Source organism: Mytilus californianus, unplaced genomic scaffold (assembly GCF_021869535.1).
Source record: "Mytilus californianus isolate M0D057914Y unplaced genomic scaffold, xbMytCali1.0.p SCAF_40, whole genome shotgun sequence".
In the NCBI taxonomy this organism is placed as follows: domain Eukaryota; kingdom Metazoa; phylum Mollusca; class Bivalvia; order Mytilida; family Mytilidae; genus Mytilus; species Mytilus californianus.
This window is the reverse complement of record NW_026262691.1, coordinates 1,401,939-1,422,998: the sequence shown is the minus strand read 5'-3', so window position 1 is coordinate 1,422,998 and position 21,060 is coordinate 1,401,939. Positions and strand designations below refer to the sequence as shown.

General features: G+C 33.3%; 1 protein-coding gene across 1 annotated transcript in view; it reads left to right on the top strand.

Annotated features, from left to right (window-relative positions):
- Positions 1-21,060, top strand: part of LOC127699760 (uncharacterized) — an 80,096-nt gene that overhangs the window by 43,020 nt on the left and 16,016 nt on the right. The window lies entirely within an intron of this gene.

The window sequence follows — 21,060 nt, the reverse complement described above, 5'->3', positions numbered from 1 at the left end:
GTGAGAAACAATTCAAACGAAAAAACGTACGGCCTAATTATACATAACAAAATAATTTACAAAATATCAAATATGAGTTGAGACATGAACCAACGACAACAACTAAACTACAGGCTCCTGACTTGTTACAGGCACACAAAGAATATGGCAGGGTTGATATAAAAAGGAAGATTGCCAATGAGACAACCCTCCACAAAAGACTAAATGACACAGCAATTAACAGCTATTTGTCACTGTACCGCCTTCAACAATAAGCAAAGCCCATACCACATAGTTAGCTATAAAAGGCCCCGAAATCACAAATGTAAAACAATTCAAACGAGGAAAACTAACGGTCTAATTAATGTACAAAAAGAAAATGAACGAAAAACAAATATGTAACACAGCAAAAAACGACAACCACTGAATTACAGGCTCTTGACTTGGGACAGGCACATACATACAGAATGTGGAGGGGTTAAACATGTTAGCATGATCCGGCACAACCAGCCCCCTAACCTGGGACAGTGGTGTAACAGTACAATAACATGTTTGTGAGAGCTTGACCCTCCCCGAAGCTGGGACAGTGGTGTAACAGTACAATATAAGAACAACCTGCACCAATCAATTGCAATTAGATTAACTCAAAAGATCGGTACGAGACACACACAAAAAACTTACATTAAGACAATAGACACAAAGCACCGAAATAAGAGTATTTACAATTACTGGAAGTTTGTTCAAAGCTAAATACAACTATAGTACTGAGATCAGTACACAAACAACGGATTTATTAGAAAAAAAAGAAGAAAAAACAGTCTGAGAAATGTCTGGTATACATTGTATACTTGCATAAAAGTCCATATACAATGAAATTTTTCCGAAGGTTTTGACCATCGAAATTATGCAATAGAAATAATAGTTAGGACCAGAAGATTTTCTTCAAGGACCACCAGAGAAAAATGATTTTGAGAACTTTCCGATATCTTTGCTTTATACAAAAATAATCCAGTTTGGTTACTTTAAAAAAAATTGGGTAGACAAGATGTCCTTTTTGATCATATTCGAGACAAACATTGACGATTTTTTGTGCAGTTTAAGATTATTCTTAAAAATCAAATAGTGGGGGTTTACGCCTGATTTGTTTAGCAAAATTGAGTTAGAGGAAAGAACAAAGAAAAATGTCACGAACCGAGCACACTTTTACAGTCATGTCTACCAGACGTATCTTAATTTTCTATAAAATCATCGTAAACTTCATTTAATATGACATCCAACATAACAAAAATCTGCTATATTCGACGGCAAATTGAATTTTTGTTTTATTGATCTTCCGTAGAATATCTCCAGAAGAGGTCCAGATTCCTTTTTTTTTTTGGACTCTTCACCAGAAGACATTCTGGAGATGTGCAGAAGAGACAAATAAAACACGCCCCAGGTGTCTACACGTAATGTCAAGGTCTAAACGTCATGAGTTTAATATTTAAAATTCGAGAATACAATAAACAAAAACAATTATATGAAAGAATCTAAATAATATAAATACTCATTATTTTACACGTATTCCAGGGATAAAAATAATCAGTTCTACAAATTGCTGTTAAATGAAATATTTAAGCCAATTTTACAAATATTTATACCTGCCTCTGTAAAATGTCACATTGAAGGACCACATTATTTTTATTATCGTTAGACATGTTAAAGACACTGTTGCAAAGCTCATTTTCCGTTCACTTTAAAAACCTACAAAAATTGCCTAAACTTTTTATCTCAGACTAGACAACGTGAAAGATCAATGACACTTTGGTAAGTGTACAAACGGCGTTTTGACAAACAGGTAAATAATAATGTTTTCGCCCGGGGATATGAATTTGACATTAAACGTCCTTCAGTAACTTTACAATACCCAGCCGTGTCATTTCCGTATATTGTAGATGGAACGTGTGACATATATACACCAGCAATACCAATACAGGTGAATTTTACCTTTTTGAATGGCTCCAAAGAGGGGGTGCATTGCATTTGCGCCAATTTTGAAAAAATCAATCTCTCATTTGCGCCAAAAAAATAAAAACTACATTGGCGCCATTTCGGAAAAGTTTTAAATATTCATTGTTACATCGTGAGTTTTTTAAGTATTCCCCATGGATAACTTATTTTAAAAAGTTCAAACTTATTGTTTAATAAAATTTGTAAGGGTTCCGCGGAACCCAGTGTCTCGTCTACTTTTGCTGTTATTCGCAGGCTCAACAAAAATGAGGAAAAAAATTAATAAAAATATTCCTCTCTATACTATCTTTTGATTGTAAGTAGCTTCTGTCCAAGTTTGGGAAAAATCTAGGATAATTTGCGAATCTAATAAATGTTTTAAAACTTAAACTGCAGAATGTATGTAATGTTGACTGAAAGAAAAACTAAGTCCATTTATAAGTAAAATACGGAAAAAATGGAACAAAATTTTATCAAAATTTCCTTCTAGATACTAGCTTTTGATCATAAACAAGCTTCTGTCCAAGTGTGGTACAAATTCAGGATAGTTTAAGAAAGTTGTTAAAATTTTAAAAACTTTAACCACAGAGTGAATGTAATGTTAACTGGCAGAAAAACTAAGTCCATTTATTAGTAAAATACGGAAAAAAAGGATTTTTTTTAAAAATTTACTTCTGGATACTATCTTATGATCATAAACAAGCTTCTTTCCAAGTTTGGTAGAAATCCAGGAAAGTTATTAAAATTTCAAAAACTTTAACAACAGAGTGAATATTTGTGGACACCGCCGCCAACGGAATGTAGGATCGCTATGTCCCGCTTTTTCGACAAAAGTCGAAGGCTCGACAATAAAACTACTATATAGCTAGTCAGTTAGGTTTAAAATTATATAGTGTTCGCATGTTTGAGGTGTCAAGATAGATGGATCTGATTAAAATCCGTTAGTTTTCTCAGAGTTTGATTACCCGACCACAGAGCAGAAAACAGCAGAAGGCCACCAATGGGTCTTCAACACAGCGAGAAAATCCCACACCCGGAGGCGTGCTTCAGCTGGCCCCTAAACAGACACCAAGTGATGGATACAATTGTGGCTTATACTGTTTAATTATTTTTTTTGGTTGCTTAAACGTCCAGTGGCAAACATTTCATGCATATTCAGGACGAGAACACTTTTCAAAAAAAAATTATGTAGTACTAGGTATTACAAACGTTAAAATTTTCTTATCATTGACCTTTCAATACAATTTTGTTTATGATATGATCTTTCGTTGTCTTTCTATGGTTATGAAGCCATGAAGTGTGTTCTATATATTATAAGTTAGCATATATGTACAGTTTGTCATTTTGACTTTTTTTTTATTCTGCCATGGCGTTGTCAGTTTGTCTTTGAATAATAAGTTTGAATATCACTTTGGAAATTTAATTCCGCAATTTTACAAAAATCATGAGATTCAAATTTGATAAGATGAAAGATTATATTTTAGACTAATACGTATGCACATCCGTACAATTTAATGAGATTCTTGATCGGGGGTAGAGAATTCCTCTATCTAACCAAGAAAACCATTATGTCTGCTGTATAATTCACCTACTTCTATTATATAAAATTGAAAACTTTCCTAACAGAACAAGTATCGATTTGCATATTTGTAAAATTTAATGTCAGAGGTACACACAGTGGCAGATTTGGGGGGAGGGGGAGGATTTTGGACTCCCTTTTGTTAATAAGGACATACGGTTGGATCCCCTCCCTTTATCCTTGGTTGGGAACCCCCATTTAAAATGACTGGATCAGCCACGTGCACTGTACACAGATTTAGTCCGCATTGTTTTCCAGGCAGAATAGACCACCACTGTTACTCATTTTTATAGTCGTAAATATTTACGCTAAACTTTGTTAATAAAGAAAGGAACAGTTACAATTGTGTGGTAATAAATTTTGTAAATTTGTTTTCTGAATCCATATAACAAGTGGCATGACATTTTAATGGTGAATCGGGGAAATCACAGAAAGCTTATGGAAATGTTAGATTTTTTTTGAATTTTCGATATATGACAATAGCGCAAAAAGTATCAAATATGTTTTAATAGAGAAAAAAAAAAAGTTCTCTCGTTTATTTCATTCCATAGTAGAGTGAAATGACTTACTTTCATTTGACCTTTAAAGAGGCAGAATTAGTTGATACAAATTTTGAAACTTATGATAAACAAGAAATCACAGCTTATTAGTGTTAGTGTACCGGAAACGAAGGTAACAACCTATATGGTAAGTTATACCATCCAAGGACGTATATTATAGTTATACGAAATACAATATTTACATTTCTTTACGGTCCTATGTTTTATATATAACGGTCTTTCTTATTTAAATGAGATAGGGTAATACCCATTGAATTCCTTTCTGCACGGGCGATTTCGGCAGTCAGTATATAAGGAAAATTTAAGGTGTGTTAGACAATGCGACGTTCGTTACAAGATAGTAAAGACTAGGTTAGTTTGATATACTATTCCCCTCCCACCCCATTTACCCATCTTATGTATGTAACATTATCGTTTCTATCGTTTATGCCTTTTTGTATGGCTGATTGTATATATTTATGTTGAACATGTTAAATTCGGTAAACGGACAGAAAGTCACAGGACAAAAAGTCACAGGACATAAAGTCACAAATTTGATAGGACAAAAAGTCACAAATAATTTGTTGACAATTGTTTAAATATATAAGAGAAAGATCTTGAAATATTTTCTTTTTATTACATATATTCGTTTTTAAGTTTAGGAAATTGTTCATAAGCCTTGATAAATGAAATTTTTTTAAAATTTTAATCATGCAAAGGATATATTTCTTGGCACAATGAAACCATTTAAGTACCAAGCCACGTTGACATTTTGTTTTCATAACAATTATTTGATCATTATTGATATTTATTGAATAAATTTTAATTACAAAGTTACTTCACATATAATAGTTCAAGAAAAAATAAAAATTTTATTTTCTAAATTAGTGTTTTCTTGTTTGAAGAAAAATAATCTCAACACTGAATTGTGACTTTTTGTCCTGTGACTTTTTGTCCGTGACTTTTTGTCTGTGGCTTTTTGTCCTGTGACTTTCTGTCCTACATTTCTAAATTCAAGGCGATCTTGTAGCGAACGCACAACACTATACTGTGTTTGGTTTTTTCTACGATATCTAGTTAAGAAAAAACTTTATTATCGGAGGGGTGAAACGAGGGAGAAAATAATATGTATTGACCTATAATGGTTTACTCTTATAAATTGTAACTTGGATGGAGAGTTGTCTCATTGGCACTCATACCACATCTTCCTATATCTATTAGATACACATTAAGGGCGTTAGCCCGAATGAGTGCGTATTACTTACACCAATTGAATATTGTCAATGCAGAATGACAAATTCAATAATTTAGGACAGGGACTTTCAATACTAACTGATTCCCTATTAAGGAGGAGATCTTTTAACAATTTGACAATATGCTATTGAAATGCATGTAAATGCAGGGTATCCAATTTATTTATCGACATCTTTGTGTAAAAAAAGATACAATATTGCTAGATAAATAGGAAACAAAAACACATTTCCTTGCATAATCTTATCTAAAATTGTTGAAAATTATCATAATTTGTGGGTATTTTTTTAACATGATACACCAAAGCCGAATTTTGTATGTTTGCATTACACCCTTGCACTGTTTGGATTAACGTATAAATTAGAAGGTAGGTTAGAAAGTCACAAAAAAAGAATTAAAGAACAAAACGCCATTATATAGTTTTCCGGATAATGTTTTTTTGGCAAATAATACCGTGATAACATTTTAGGTAAACACATAGAGTTACAAATATACCAGCATACATTTTTGATAGAAAAAAAAACATGCTATCAAAGATACGTCAGAAATGCCTAGATCCATGCCTAAGAAATATACATCTTTTTATTGTTCACATTTATTTAACCTCCATCCAACAATGGGAAGGAACATTTGCCATAGCTGTGAAATGAATTGATTTAAAACGACTTTAAACATATTTATTTCTGTCTTGTCAATATCTTAGCATAGAATATAATCAGAATATGGTCTGTGTATAAAACAAGTATACCGCTGTAATAAAATCACTAGACAATTTATACATGTAAATATATGCTACTTCCTACAGAATTTTGTTTTGTTTTTAGTTTTTAATTATTTTTTTGTCATTATCGTATATCTTTTTTAACCACTAAATTTGCGGTTTTGTGATATGTTCGTGTAGTTTTAACAATGTCGCCAATAGTGTTTAGAAAAAAGCTATTATAAAATGTGTCAGAACCTTAAATTACACATACATGAATGGAGCTATGATACCATGACAGGTGTACATATGATGTAATTGTGAAATAGCCCTTGTCATTGCCAAGTTTTTAATAGTTTAAGGATCATTGATTGTGTTACCTTTTGATTATTGGCACGTGCCATCGCACTCAATCTTTATTGACAGAAAATATTAAATAACGAATACATTTATTACTATTAGAGGAAGAAGAAGAATTATTTGCTATAGTGCAACTTGAATAAACAAATAAATACTTAATTATTTTATATTAAATACAATTGTTATTAAAATGAAAGAAAGGATTAACGCATTTACAAGCCTTAGGATATATACTCGATGCTGAACTTAAATTAGGTTGTATTGTTTTAACGGAAAGTTCTATGAGGATCTGGAGGGGGTCCTTTATTTCTGTTTTCTTTAAATTTTTTTGCCGATTTTCTCTATTCTTTAAACTTTTTGTCTATTATTATCAATACTTTATATTCAAGCACCTTATTATTCTCTATTCTTTATTTTTTATCCACTTTCTCTATTCTTTATATTTATTGCCAATCATTCTCCATTCTGTAATCCCCCCATCAACATCTTCTTCTTTCCGATGGTATGTTATTTATAGTTTTATTGTCTCGTCACGGTCTTAGTGCAGTTTTCAGAATATTAACTGCACTTGGAGACATGATTCCCTGATGCGGCCTTAGTGACTACGCATCACTACGAAATAAAAGCAAAAAAAAAAAAGACGGTTGTCCAAATATAAAAAGAATAACACGCACGGGGAATGATTACTAAATGCCACGAAGTAATTATTAAGTTTTAGAGGAAAGTATCGAAAGATAACGAAATTAACGATATAAATTATCTGACATAAAACATATTTGTATTTACGCTGATCATTCCCGATGAAGTTAAATCCTGAACCTTTCTTCAGACGCAAGAAATTTATAAGGTGTTTTCACTCTTTTGTTAATGTTATGTTTAAAAGTTGCAATTACTTCTTTTCAAAGAATAAGTAGATAAATACATAAATTAACATCAGAAAATAAAAAATAAAATAAAATCATAAACAGTTATATGCGAATAATTATTTCCTCAACAAAACAAAATCACTAATCTCTTAAAAAAAGACCAACAGAAATAAAAAGTCAACCAATGATTTTATGTTAAATTATTAAAAATATACGTTTTTCATTCTAGCATTTATATTGTAAATTTTTTTGTAATTAAAATGTATCACCCACATGAAGGGGCGTAACTCCTAATATCATTCTGACAAACTAAACGGATCTTAACCCGATCTGAAAATTTTGAACATTACTTTTTATGTTTGGTCTGAATTCGTCTAAAACCGTCTTAACATATCTTGTTTAACAGCTAGAGCCTTCTGTCTTGTTTATCTTGACATGAATGAACGGACTGAACACGACATATCTGAACAGCGTCTGAAAGTCTTAAAAAGTCTTAACGTTTTTCCCTAGCGGTAAATTCAGTCGATTAAGACTTGATCAGACCAAAATGACCGTTTCAGACTGAAATCTTGCTACTAGTGAGAGGGTACCATGATGCCATCCGCAACTCCTCCAAAACTATTGAATGGAATTTGATGAAACTTTAAGAGGATCTTTATTACATGATGCCATAGTACACCTCCTATTTTAGATTTTGATCTTACAAATATTTGGGGTTTCCCATAGTGAAAACATGGACTCTGCCATTCATTGTGATAAGGGGTACCGGTATGCCATCCCCAACTCCTACTAAACCACTGAATGGAATTTGATGAAACTTTCAGAGAATCTTTATTACATGATGGCATTAGTGCACCTCCTATTTTAAATTTTGATCTGATCAACATTTGGGGTTTCCCATACCGAAATATGGGATTTTGCCATTCATGTATCCTATGTGGGTGTGGGGGTATCAATTAGGGAGCTATGCTCACAGTATTTCTAGTTTAACATGTATTTAAGAGTGACTGAGTGAGTGGTGGCTTAAAGTCCAGTAGTAAATTTATATGCATATTCAGGACAAGAGCATGTAAATGTGTGATAAATGAACCCTGCTTTGTTCTAGACCTCACGCTGAGCTGGATTTTTTTACATGATAGCTCACAAGGTAGCAGTCTGCAGGAAGATATACCACTTACTTGGACACATTATTCTGACTCCAAGCCAACTAGTCTTTGCTCTTACTCATTGATGACACTTGCTTGGCAGAGAAGCAGCAAATACCAATTTTACAGTCTTTGGTTTGACCTGGCCAATGATCGAACTCACGACCTTTCGCACTCAAGGCTAGCATGCTAACCATGAGACCACCAAGGTGGTTCATGTATTTTAGAAGCAATAAGTAGAACCAGGCATGAAGCTTGCATGTAAATCATAGGCAATAAGCTTATGCCTAGGCATGTAGATTAATGCCTTAAATCTTTAGGCATAAACTTTTCCTGAAATTTAATGAGGATTTGTTATACCCCTGCAACAAAGTTGGGGGCATATAGTTTTACCCTTGTCTGTCATTCCACAACAAACAATTTTCCAGACTCTATTAACGCTTACAGATATTGACCTCATATTTGATTTTTATAAGGATTATAGCCCTTCGACTTAGAAAATTTCAATACATAAATAGTTTTCCTGTCTTTTTGATGTCCTGGCCTACTGGCATCGGGGCTTATAAGTTTTACCCTCTGTACATACATACAAAACTTTTAACAACTATAACTATGAAACTATACATGGGAATGATTTGAAATTCGTCAAGTACCTTCAGAATGATGAGTTGTATCATGTGGGAATTTTGTTATGGTGGCACATCAACTTCCTGTTTACCAGACATTTAAGTTAGAATTTTAATGTATGTACGTACGTACAAACTTTTGTCAACTATAACTATGAAACTATCCATGGGAATGATTGGAAATTTGGCATGGAGCTTCAACATGAATAGTTGTATTGTGTGTGTGAATTTTGTTATGGTGGTGAGCAACTTCCTGTTTACTGGACATTTTTAGTCCCCTACCGACAAAGTCGAGGGGACTTTAGGTTTGCACTCCGTCCGTCTGTCTATCTGTCCGTCTGTCCATCCGTCAGTCCTGCAAATCAGCTTCCCACACTTTTTTTCTTCGTTCTTGAAGATATTGATTTGATATTTGGTATATAGTTTTATCATGACAAGTTTAATAGATCAAGTTCGAAATTTTGTTCCGGTCTGATGATTTAGTCCAGAGTTATGGACCATAACTCTGGACCATATCTAATGTTAGAGTACTATGTTAAACCATATTTCTGTACAAAGGGAGATAACTCATTTTTAAAAGACATTCTTGAAGAATTTTGTGGCAGGTTTGTTTGTTATTTAATATAAACTAATTTTCTGAATGCTATAAATATAAAAATTATCTAATTTTTATTCACTCATACAATCAGTTTTCCACACTGTTTTTAGTCATGCTTGAAGATATTGACATGATATTTACTTTTTGTTTGAACCATGACAAGTTATAGAACAAGTTAGCATTTTGTTCCAGTAAAACGAATCTTTACTCAGTAGGGGACTATGTATTGCCATGCCATACTCTCAGAATGCTTGTTCTTAGAATTTTAATGTGACTGACACATTAATTTTCATCAAGTAAACCTTTAGAACCGTACAAGAGAATGATTTGAAATTTGGTATGCAGGTTTAGCATGATGAGTTGTATTGTGTATGTGATTTTTGTTATGGTGGTATGTCAACTTCCTGTTTACTGGACATTTTACTCAGAATTTTAATGTGACCAACAGTTAAATTTTCGTCAACTAAAACTTTTAAATCATATAAAAAAAATGTTTTGAAATTTAGTATGCAGCTTAAGCATGAAAGTTAATTGTATAGTGTATATGAATTTTGTCATGGTCCCACATCAATTTCCTGTTTGGCGGGGCATACATATACTATGGACACATTTCTTCTAGTTTTCTTAACAGTTACAGATATTAAGCTGATATTTGTTAAGTGGGTAAATTGAAAAAAACTTAAATATATTCTTCTTTGATTTCATTGTTTTTATGGATTCCTTGTGACATTTCTGACACTCCAATTACAAAAATGTACAATAAAATTTGAGGTATTTCTTACAGTTTTTTTACATTGATTCTGTACCTTTATTCCAAATAATCAATAATCTTAACTTTGGTAAATTTTTGACAGACGTAAAGACAGTTTAGTTTGTTTAAACAAAATGTTAAATTTTGTAGCAGATGGCTTCTTTAGTAATATAATAAAAACAAATTTTTAAATGCTGTAAAATTATAGTTGAAAAAAAAATTCCAGTTTAGTAGCCCAGACTAAAAATAGAACATAGGGGTAAACATGTAAACATTGGCTTATAAATGTATCTTAAAAACCAAATAGGGAAAAATCCGACAGGGGCAAAAATGTCCAGAATTTTCTATTTAAGTCAAAATTGTCAGACAATGTCTTATTGGAGTAATTACCTCTAAATGACAATTTTTTGCAAATTTTACTCTTTTTTTCAAAAACTAAATTAGATAGAAAGAAAGTTTAAACTGCAAAAATATTCAGCAATTTAAAATCTACGAAAAAGTTAAAATGACCAAAATCATTTGACAATATCTTTTAGGAGTTATTGCCCTAAATGATGTTTTTTTCACAAATTTTTCTGTTTTTGGCCATTATTTAAAAAAGTATAATAGATAAAAAGAAATTTTGAATTGCAGAAATGTTAAGATTAATAAAAGATGAACACAAAAGTTAATATGACCGAAATCATATGACGATATATCTTGCCCTGAAATGACAATTTTGAACTAATTGTACAGTTTTTATACGACCTCAAAAATTTGCAGTCTCAAATTGGTGTGGCCCTGTCTGTCGTCAATGTCTGCGTTTGCATCCGAATTAGTAGTTTCCTGACAGGAACTTGAGTAATCTTTGTTCAATTGTTGTTAAATTTTAACATAAGTTTGGTAACCATAAGATACAGCTTGAAATTGTGTTTTGGAGGTGCTGGCCCCTTTTGGTTTTGAAATAGGGGCCAAAAAGGGCACAGTTAGTGTTTTCTTTAATTTTAAAGTGGAACAATTATTTCATGTCCAATTTTGATGGGATTTTTTTAAATGTCCCTTATGAAATTCTGTTATAAAGTTAGAACTGGTTTTTTCAGGGTTTTTTGTACCGTTTCTTAGCTATAAGGGGCCAGACCCCATAAAATGAACTTTTATATTTCTTGTCCAATTACAACAATGGTTTTTGTCGAGCCTTCGACTTTAGTCGAAAAAGCGAGACATAGCGATCCTATATTCCGTCGGCGTCGTTGTCGTCGGCGGCGTCCACAAATATTCACTCTGTGGTTAAAGTTTTTGAAATTTTAATAACTTTCTTAAACTATCCTGGATTTCTACCAAACTTGGACAGAAGCTTGTTTATGATCATAAGATAGTATCCAGAAGTAAATATTGTAAAAATAAAATTCCATTTTTTCCGTATTTTACTTATAAATGGACTTAGTTTTTCTGCGGCGAAATATTACATTCACTCTGTGGTTAAAGTTTTTAAAATTTTAATAACTTTCTTAAACTATCCTGGATTTGTACCAAACTTGAACAGAAGCTTTTTTATGATCATAAGATATTATTCAGAAGTAAATTTTGTAAAAAAATAAATTCATTTTTTCCTTATTTTACTTTAAAATGGACTCAGATTTTCTGCCAGGAAACAACACATTCACTCTGTGGTTAAAGTTTTTAAAATTTTAATAACTTTCTTATACTATTTTGGATTTGTACTAAACTTTGACAGAAGCTTGTTTATGATCAAAATCTAGTATCTAGAAGAAAATTTTGTAAAAAAATAAATCTATTTGTTCCGTATTTTACTTTTAAATGGACTTAGATTTTCTGCCAGGAAACAACACATTCACTCTGTGGTTAAAGTTTTTAAAATTTTAATAACTTTCTTATACTATTTTGGATTTGTATCAAACTTGGACAGAAGCTTGTTTATGATCAAATGCTAGTATCTAGAAGGAAATTTTGTTTTCTTCCAGATAAAATTGCATTCAGTCTGCAGTTAAAGTTTTTAAACATTTATTAGATTCATAAACTATCCTAGATTTTTACCAAACTTGGACTGAAGCTTCTTACAATCAAAAGATAGTATCAAGTGGAATATTTTTATTGATTTACTTCCTCATTTTTGTAGAGCCTGCGATTAACAGAAAAAGTAGGCGAGACACTGGGTTCCGTGGAACCCTTACGAATTTTTTTTTCAATGGATTCCTTAGGCCAAATAAAAAAATAGGTGTGTTTCCTATTTCCCTATCTACAATGTACCCTATATTTTAAGCTTAGAAATAGCCTACCTTAAAGTTTTTTCGGTCATTTTTCAATAAGCACTGTTAAAGTCAGAATTTCTCTCCCATAGACTCAATGTAAAAAAAAATGTAAAATAAAAAAAAAAATCCTTACGTACCTACCCTATTTTTTTCAAAGATGTAATAGGAAACACACATATTATTTTATTTGGCCTTATGAATTTTCCAACACTATTTTCATTCAGATTTAATTGTCTTATGGTTTCTGAACTAGTGGGAATTAAAAAGAGCCAAAATGGTCAATTTTTAATTTGATTTTGTTTCTGTAATTTTTTTTTCCCATGCCACAACGCGGTGTGGGGGATATTGTAATGCTGGTTGTCTGTCCCTGCATCTGTCCGTCTGTGTGTCCGTCCGTTTGTCCACCTTGTAAGCGCTCTATCAAATTTATTTCTCATCCGATTTTTATTATATTTATACAGTAGCTTTAACTCAATGATATCTCAAGGAAGTTCGAAGATGAGTTCTGTCTGAATTTTTTTGTAGAAATTATGCCCCTTTTTACCTTAAAAAATTAACAAAATGTTTGTGTAAGCGCTCTAGCAAATTTATTTCTCATCCAATTTTGATGATATTTATACAGTAGCTTAAACTCACTTATATCTCAGGTGAGTTCGAAGATGAGTCCTGTCCAAATATTTTTATGGGAGTTATGCCCCTTTATAACTTAAAAAAATGGACAAAATGTTCATGTAAGCGCTCTAGCAAATTTATTTCTCATCCGATTTGGATTATAATTATACAATAGTTTTAACTGTATGATACATCAAGGGAGAAAAAATGATTTTTGTAACTTCCAGACATAACTTGTGTGTTAGTGTATGGATCTCTCTGACATTGTACCACAAGGTTCCATATCTCAAAGGGAATGCTGGGGTTGATTTTAAGGGTAATTTCCTCCAAATTTTAGGAATTAGGGGCCAAAAAAGGGGCAAAAGAAGCATTTTTCTAGTTTCATGACAATAACTTGTGTGTAAGTGTATGGATCTTTTTGAAATTGTACTACAAGGTTCCATATCACAAAGGGAAAGCTGGAATTGAGTTTGGGGGTAATTGCCCAAAACGTTTAGGAATAAGGGGCCAAAAAGGGACCAAAAATAAGCATTTTTCTAGTTTCCAGACAATAACTTGTGTTCAAGTGTATGGATCTCTCTGAAATTGTACTGCAAGGTACCATACCACAAAGGGAAGGCTGTGATTGATTGTGGGGGTAATTGCCTCAAAAGTTTAGGAATTTGGGGCAAAAAAGGGGCCAAAAAACAAGCATTTTTCTAGTTTCAGGACAATAACTTGTGTGTAAATGTATGGATCTTTATCAAATTGTACTACAAGGTTCCATATCACAAAGGGAAAGCTGGAATTGAGTTGGGGGGTAATTGCCCTAAACGTTTAGGAATTTGGGGCCAAAAAGGGGCCAAAAAACAAGCATTTTTCTACTTTCCAGACAATAACTTGTGTTCAAGTGTATGGATCTCTCTGAAATTGTACTGCAAGGTACCATACCACAAAGGGAAGGCTGGGATTGAGTTTGGGGGTGATGAATCATAAGGGGGTTCAACAAATTTGGGGGGAGGGGGAATTTTTTTTCCCTTTTTATACGACCGCAAAAAAATTTTTGTGGTCGTATATTGGTATGACGTTGGCGTCATCGTCGTCGTCGTCATGTGAAGACACATAAGTTTTCGCACTCTAACTTTAGTTAAAGTGAATTGATCTCAATGAAATTTTACCATAAGGTTCAATACCACAAAAGGAAGGTGGGGATTGATTTTGAGGGTTATGGTACCAACAGTTAAGGAATAAGGGGCCAAAAAGGGGCCAAAATTAAGCATTTTTGTAACTTCCAGACATAACTTGTGTGTTAGTGTATGGATCTCTCTCAAATTGTACGACAAGGTTCCATATCATAAAGGGAATGCTGGGATTGATTTTGGGGGTAATTGCCTCCAAATTTTAGGAATTAGGGGCCAAAAACAAGCATTTATCTAGTTTCATGACAATAACTTGTGTGTAAGTGTATGGAAATTGTACTACAAGGTTCCATATAGCAAAGGGAAAGCTGGAATTGAGTTTGGGGGTAATTGCCCAAAAAGTTTAGGAATAAGGGGCCAAAAAGGGGCCAAAAATAAGCATTTTTCTTGTTTCCAGACAATAACTTGTGTTCAAGTGTATGGATCTCTCTGAAATTGTACTGCAAGGTACCATACCACAAAGGGAAGGCTGGGATTGATTTTGGGGGTAATTCCATCAAAATTTTAGTAATTAGGGGCCATAAAAGGGCAAAAAAACAAGCATTTTTCTAGTTTCAGGACAATAACTTGTGTGTAAGTGTATGGATCTTTATGAAATTGCACTGCAAGGTTCCATATCACAAAGGGAAGGCTAGGTTTGAGTTTGGGGGTAATTGCCCTAAATGTTAAGGAATTTGGGGCCAAAAAGGGGCCAAAAAACAAGCATTTTTCTAGTTTCCAGACAATAACTTGTGTTCAAGTGTATGGATCTCTCTGAAATTTTACTGCAAGGTACCAAACCACAAAGGGAAAGCTGGGATTGAGTTTGGGGGTGATGAATCATAAGGGGGTTCAAAAAATTTGGGGGGGGGATTTTTTTTTCCTTTTTTTTCTTTAAAATTTTCCATTTTAAATTGGTTATTTATTGATTTATATATAAAAGCAAATAATAATGATATGGTTTGAATAGGTAATTTAAAAATTTTTAAGTTCTTAGACCACTTTCATTGTATGTCAGAAACCTATGCTGTGTCAAATATTTAATACAATCCAAATTCAGTGCTGTATCAAGCTTGAATGTTGTGTCCATACTTGCCCCAACTGTTCAGGGTTTGACCTCTGCAGTCGTATCATGCTGCGCCCCAGCGGAGCATTTTATTATTGCTATTGTTATAAAAACTCTCCTGTTTGCTGACCTATAACTTCAGTGAATATTTCAGCAAACTTTATATCAAATTAAAGAAAAGAATTGTAACATATATATGTCCTTATACACAACCATGACGACCCTATTGAATATTTTGTATTTACAGCATACATGGAAGTTCCTTATTTGTCCGGAAAAGTGAAAATTCTTGCTAGAGTACCTGTTCCAATTCATACTTATTTCCGAGGATCAGTTCTCACTCATATGCAATAAATGTAACAGTATGTTGATTTTCTGTTGACTAGCACAATAAGAATTTTAAGTTTTCTGTGAATACAATTAAAAACTGGATGGAACTTAAGTTGAAAAAGACAAAAAAAAGCTTGAACTTCACAATTCAAGTGGGTCTTAATATACTTTCATAAGGAATAACGGTGAAACATAGTTAATGGTAAGCTTGCCATATATATAATGAAATGGATTTTTCTTTTTTGTTGAAGACCATACTGTGACCTGTAATGGTTTGATCTACTTTTTGTTCTGGTCTTTGTGAATAGTTGTCTCATTATCACATATCTTTTCTTATAGTTGGTGCAAGATGATAAAAATATATCTTTTATATTCAAACCTTCGATACAATTCTATTGAACCATTAGGCATTACCAATTAATCAATATAGTTTTGATGTTTTAAATTCTGTAAACTCTGTAATCTGAGGTAATGACCTTAAAAATTATGTGCGTTTTAGCAATGCTTTTCACAGCAACATTTACTGCTTAAAAACACACAATTTTGGCATCGGGGCAGTATAAGTTTTTCCCTCCGTACATCTAAATGTACGTCCCATATATACTTTCCTCAAGCATTACTTTAAAATCGTATCTTGGAATGATTTGGAATTTGGTATGCAGCTACATCATGATGAGTTGTATCCTGTATGTTAATTTCAGCATGGTTGCGCTTCAACTTCCTGTTACATATGTAGGTTGGGGCATACGTATCCTATGGACACATTTCCTCTAGTTGTAACTATGAAACATTTTTGTTGTAATTGCTGGTTCGATACGACTGCATCAGTATCCATTCGATCAATTAACAGTGGAAAGATATTGGCTTTTGAACAGTTTTAAAAGAAAGATGTCTGCCTTTATGCTTGAGATGGAGGAGGCATTTTATGAATTTGCAATTTTGAAAATACAGTTGAATTAAAACATAAAGTCAGTACAATTGCAATAAACTGAGTCATTTGTCCTGTTATAATGAATCAATCGACAATCAATAAGATTTGCAAAGTACACAAACATCAAAAGAAATTACTAGTTTTGTATCAAGTGTGTGTGTAATGGCTGCTTAATGTCCAGCGGCAAATATATGTGTATATTAAGGATGAAAACATGCAAATATGTATTTTTGAACACTCGTAGGTTTTTATAAAGGTAAGGGTTTCCTTTTTATACCCTGACCCCCAACAGGGAAGGGGGGTATATTGGTTTACCTCTGTCCGTCCGTCAGTCCATGTGTCCGTCCGTAACAACCTTTCGTCACACTTTTCTCAGCAACTACTAATCATAGTCAATTGATATTTTGACACAAGCTTCCTATAGGTGTGCCATTTAGTGGGATACAATTTTAGACTCAGGCAACATCCAGTCTGTGCCAAACGACATCGGTCCGACAGTCCTGACCGATGAAATACATGCAGGTCCGCAAAATCGTATGTCAAATCTGGTCCGTATGTCTTGTGGTTTCAACGTCTAGGTTCTGTGACTTAGTATTGTATTTTGATATGCGTGTGCACAGATCGATAGAAATGAAAACTACGGACAGACAAAATTATGTTTGGCACAGACTGAACATCTACTTCCTGTTTAACAACTTTGTTTATTTTTCAACATATGAGTTTGATTTTGAAATTTTTCTTCACAGTTTTTTCAGCAACTACTAATCACAAACATTTGATATTTTGACACAAGCTTCCTATAGATGTGCCATATCTTAGGATATGTTTTCAGACCTAGGCAGGGGGGGGGGGGGGGGTACCGTATCCTCAGTGAGCATTAGCTCACAGCTAATCTTGTTTACTTTTTGTTCAAATTGCCAATTTTTAGCTCACCGGGGCCCTTCTTCGGGCCCCATGTGAGCTTATGTCATCACTTGGCGTCCGTCGTCATTCGTCGTCGTCTGTCGTTGTAAACTATTTCAAAAATCTTCTCCTCTGAAACTACTGGGCCAAATACCTTCAAACTTTAACTAAATGTTCCTTAGGGTATCTAGTTTATAAATTGGATCCGAAGTTTTGACCCATCGACAAACATGGCCGCCATGGCTAAAAATAGAACATAGGGGTCAAAATTTGACCATAATTGTCAATTGACCCCTTAAGGAGTAATTGCCCTTTAAAGACAATTTTACACAATTTGTTCATCAAGTTTGTTAACATTTAAAAATCTTCTCCTCTGAAACTACTGGGCCAATTGCCTTCAAACTTTAAATAAATCTTCCTTAGGGTATCTTGTTTATAATATTGTATCCAAAGTTTGTATCCATCGACAAACATGGCCGCCATGGCTAAAAATAGAACATCAGGGTCAAATGCAGTTTTTATACGACCGCAAAAAAATTTTTGTGGTCGTATATTGGTATGACGTTGGCGTCGTCGTCCGGCGTCGTCCGGCGTCGTCCGAAGACACATTGGTTTTCGCACTCTAACTTTAGTTTAAGTGAATGGATCTTTATGAAATTTTACCACAAGGTTCAATACCACAAAAGGAAGGTTGGGATTGATTTTGGGGGTTATGGTAATAACAGTAAAGGAATTAGGGGCCAAAAAGGGGCCAAAAATAAGCATTTTTGTAACTTCCAGACATAACTTGTGTGTTAGTGTATGGATCTCTCTGACATTGTACCACAAGGTTCCATATCACTAAAGGAATGCTGGGATTGATTTTGGGGGTAATTGCCTCCAAATTTTAGGAATTAGGGGCCAAAAAAGGGGCAAAAAACAAGCATTTTTCTAGTTTCATGACAATAACTTGTGTGTAAGTGTATGGATCTTTCTGAAATTGTACTACAAGGTTCCATATCACAAAGGGAAAGCTGGGTTTGAGTTTGGGGGTAATTGCCCTAAACGTTTAGGAATTTGGGGCCAAAAAGGGGCCAAAAAACACATTTTTTTCTAGTTTCCAGACAATAACTTGTGTTCAAGTGTATGGATCTCTCTGAAATTGTACTGCAAGGTACCATACCACAAAGGGAAGGCTGCGATTGAGTTTGGGGGTGATGAATCATAATGGGGGTTCAAAAAATTTTTGGGGGGGGATTTATTTTTTTTTCCTTTTTTTTCTTTTTTTCCTTTTTTGTTTCTTTTAAAATTTTCCATTTTAAGTTGGTTATTTCTGATTTATATTTAAAATCAAATAATAATGATATGGTAGGAGATACACACCAAACAGGATGTGTAAATTATTATATAATAAGTATTGTGCAATAGCAAGAAATTTTCAATTGCACAGTATTGCACAATAGCAAGAAATCTTCAATTGCACAGTATTGCGCAATAGCAAGAAATCTTCAATTGCACAGTATTGCGCAATAGCAAGAAATATCCAATAGCACAATATTGCGCAATAGCAAGAAATTGTCAATTGTACAGTATTGCGCAATAGCAAGAAATATTTAATAGCACAGGATTGTGCAAAAGAAGATACTTCCTATAAATTGCTTATTTCTTGACCAATTTCAATGGGGTTTTATTCTTGATTTCATGGGGTTCTTTAATATGCTGAATCTAACCGTGTATTTAGTTTTTGGATTTTGGGCCCCGTTTTTAAATTGGTCCACATTGAGGTCCAAAGGGTCCAAAATTAAACTTTGTTTGATTTCATCAAAAATTGAATTATTGGGGTTCTTTGATATGCCGAATCTAACTGTGTATTTAGATTCTTAAATTTTGGTTCCGTTTTCAAATTGGTCTACATTAAGGTCCAAAGGGTCCAAAATTAAACTTAGTTTGATTTTAACAAAAATTGAATTCTTAGGGTTCTTTGATATGCTGAATCTAACCATGTATTTAGATTTTTGATTATGGGCCCAGTTTTCAAGTTGGTCCAAATCGGGGTCCAAAATTAAACTTTGTTTGATTTCAACAAAAATTGAATATATGGGGTTCTTTGATATGCTGAATCTAACCATGTATTTAGATTTTTGATTTTTGGGCCCAGTTATCAACTTTGTCCACATTGAGGTCAAAAGGGTCCAAAATTAAACTTTGTTTGATTTCATCAAAAATTGAATTATTGGGGTTCTTTGATATGCCGAATCTAACCGTGTATTTAGATTCTTAATTTTTGGTTCCGTTTTCAAATTGGTCTACATTAAGGTCCAAAGGGTCCAAAATTAAACTTAGTTTGATTTTAACAAAAATTGAATTCTTAGGGTTCTTTGATATGCTGAATCTAAACATGTATTTAGATTTTTGATTATGGGCCCAGTTTTCAAGTTGGTCCAAATCGGGGTCCAAAATTAAACTTTGTTTGATTTCAACAAAAATTGAATATATGGGGTTCTTTGATATGCTGAATCTAACCATGTATTTAGATTTTTGATTTTTGGGCCCCGTTATAAACTTTGTCCACATTGAGGTCAAAAGGGTCCAAAATTAAACTTTGTTTGATTTCATCAAAAATTGAATTCTTGGGGTTCTTTGATATGCTGAATCTAACCATGTATTTAGATTTTGGATATTGGACCATAATAGGTGAATGTCCAATTTAAAATTTTTAAGTTCTTAGACCACATTCAATCTGTGTTAGAAACCTATGCTGTGTCAAATATTTAATCACAATCCAAATCCAAAGCTGTATCAAGCTTGAATGTTGTGTCCATACTTCCCCCAACTGTTCAGGGTTCGACCTCTGCGGTCGTAGTCAAGCTGCGCCCTGCGGAGCATTTTATTGGCTTATATCTCAAAAACTAAATCTTTTAGAGCAAATGTGACATGGGGTAAAATTGTTTAATTGGACAAGATCTATCGGCTCTGAAATTTTCAGAAGAATCGAACAACCCATTGTTGGGTTGCTGCTCCTGAATTGGTAGTTTTAACAAAATTTTGCAGTTTTTTGTTATTATTTTGAATATTATTATAGATATATATAAACTGTAAGCAGCAATAATGTTCAGCAAAGTAAGATCTACAAAACAGTTAATATGACCATAATTCTCAATTGACCCCTTAAGGAGTTATTGCTCTTTAAAGACAATTTTACACAATTTGTTCATCAACGTTTGCTAACATTTAAAAATCTTCTCCTCTGAAATACAGGTGAGCGATTCAGGCTCTTGAGAGCCTCTTGTTACATAATGCACCTTCTATTTCAGATTTTGATCTGATTGATATTTTGCTCACAGTAATTCTAGTGTGTAATTTTTTTTTACCCAATATGATACGCTCTTAATGACATGATAAGCTTTAAAGAGCTCAAATTCACTGTGCTTTATCCTTAATTTTTTATAG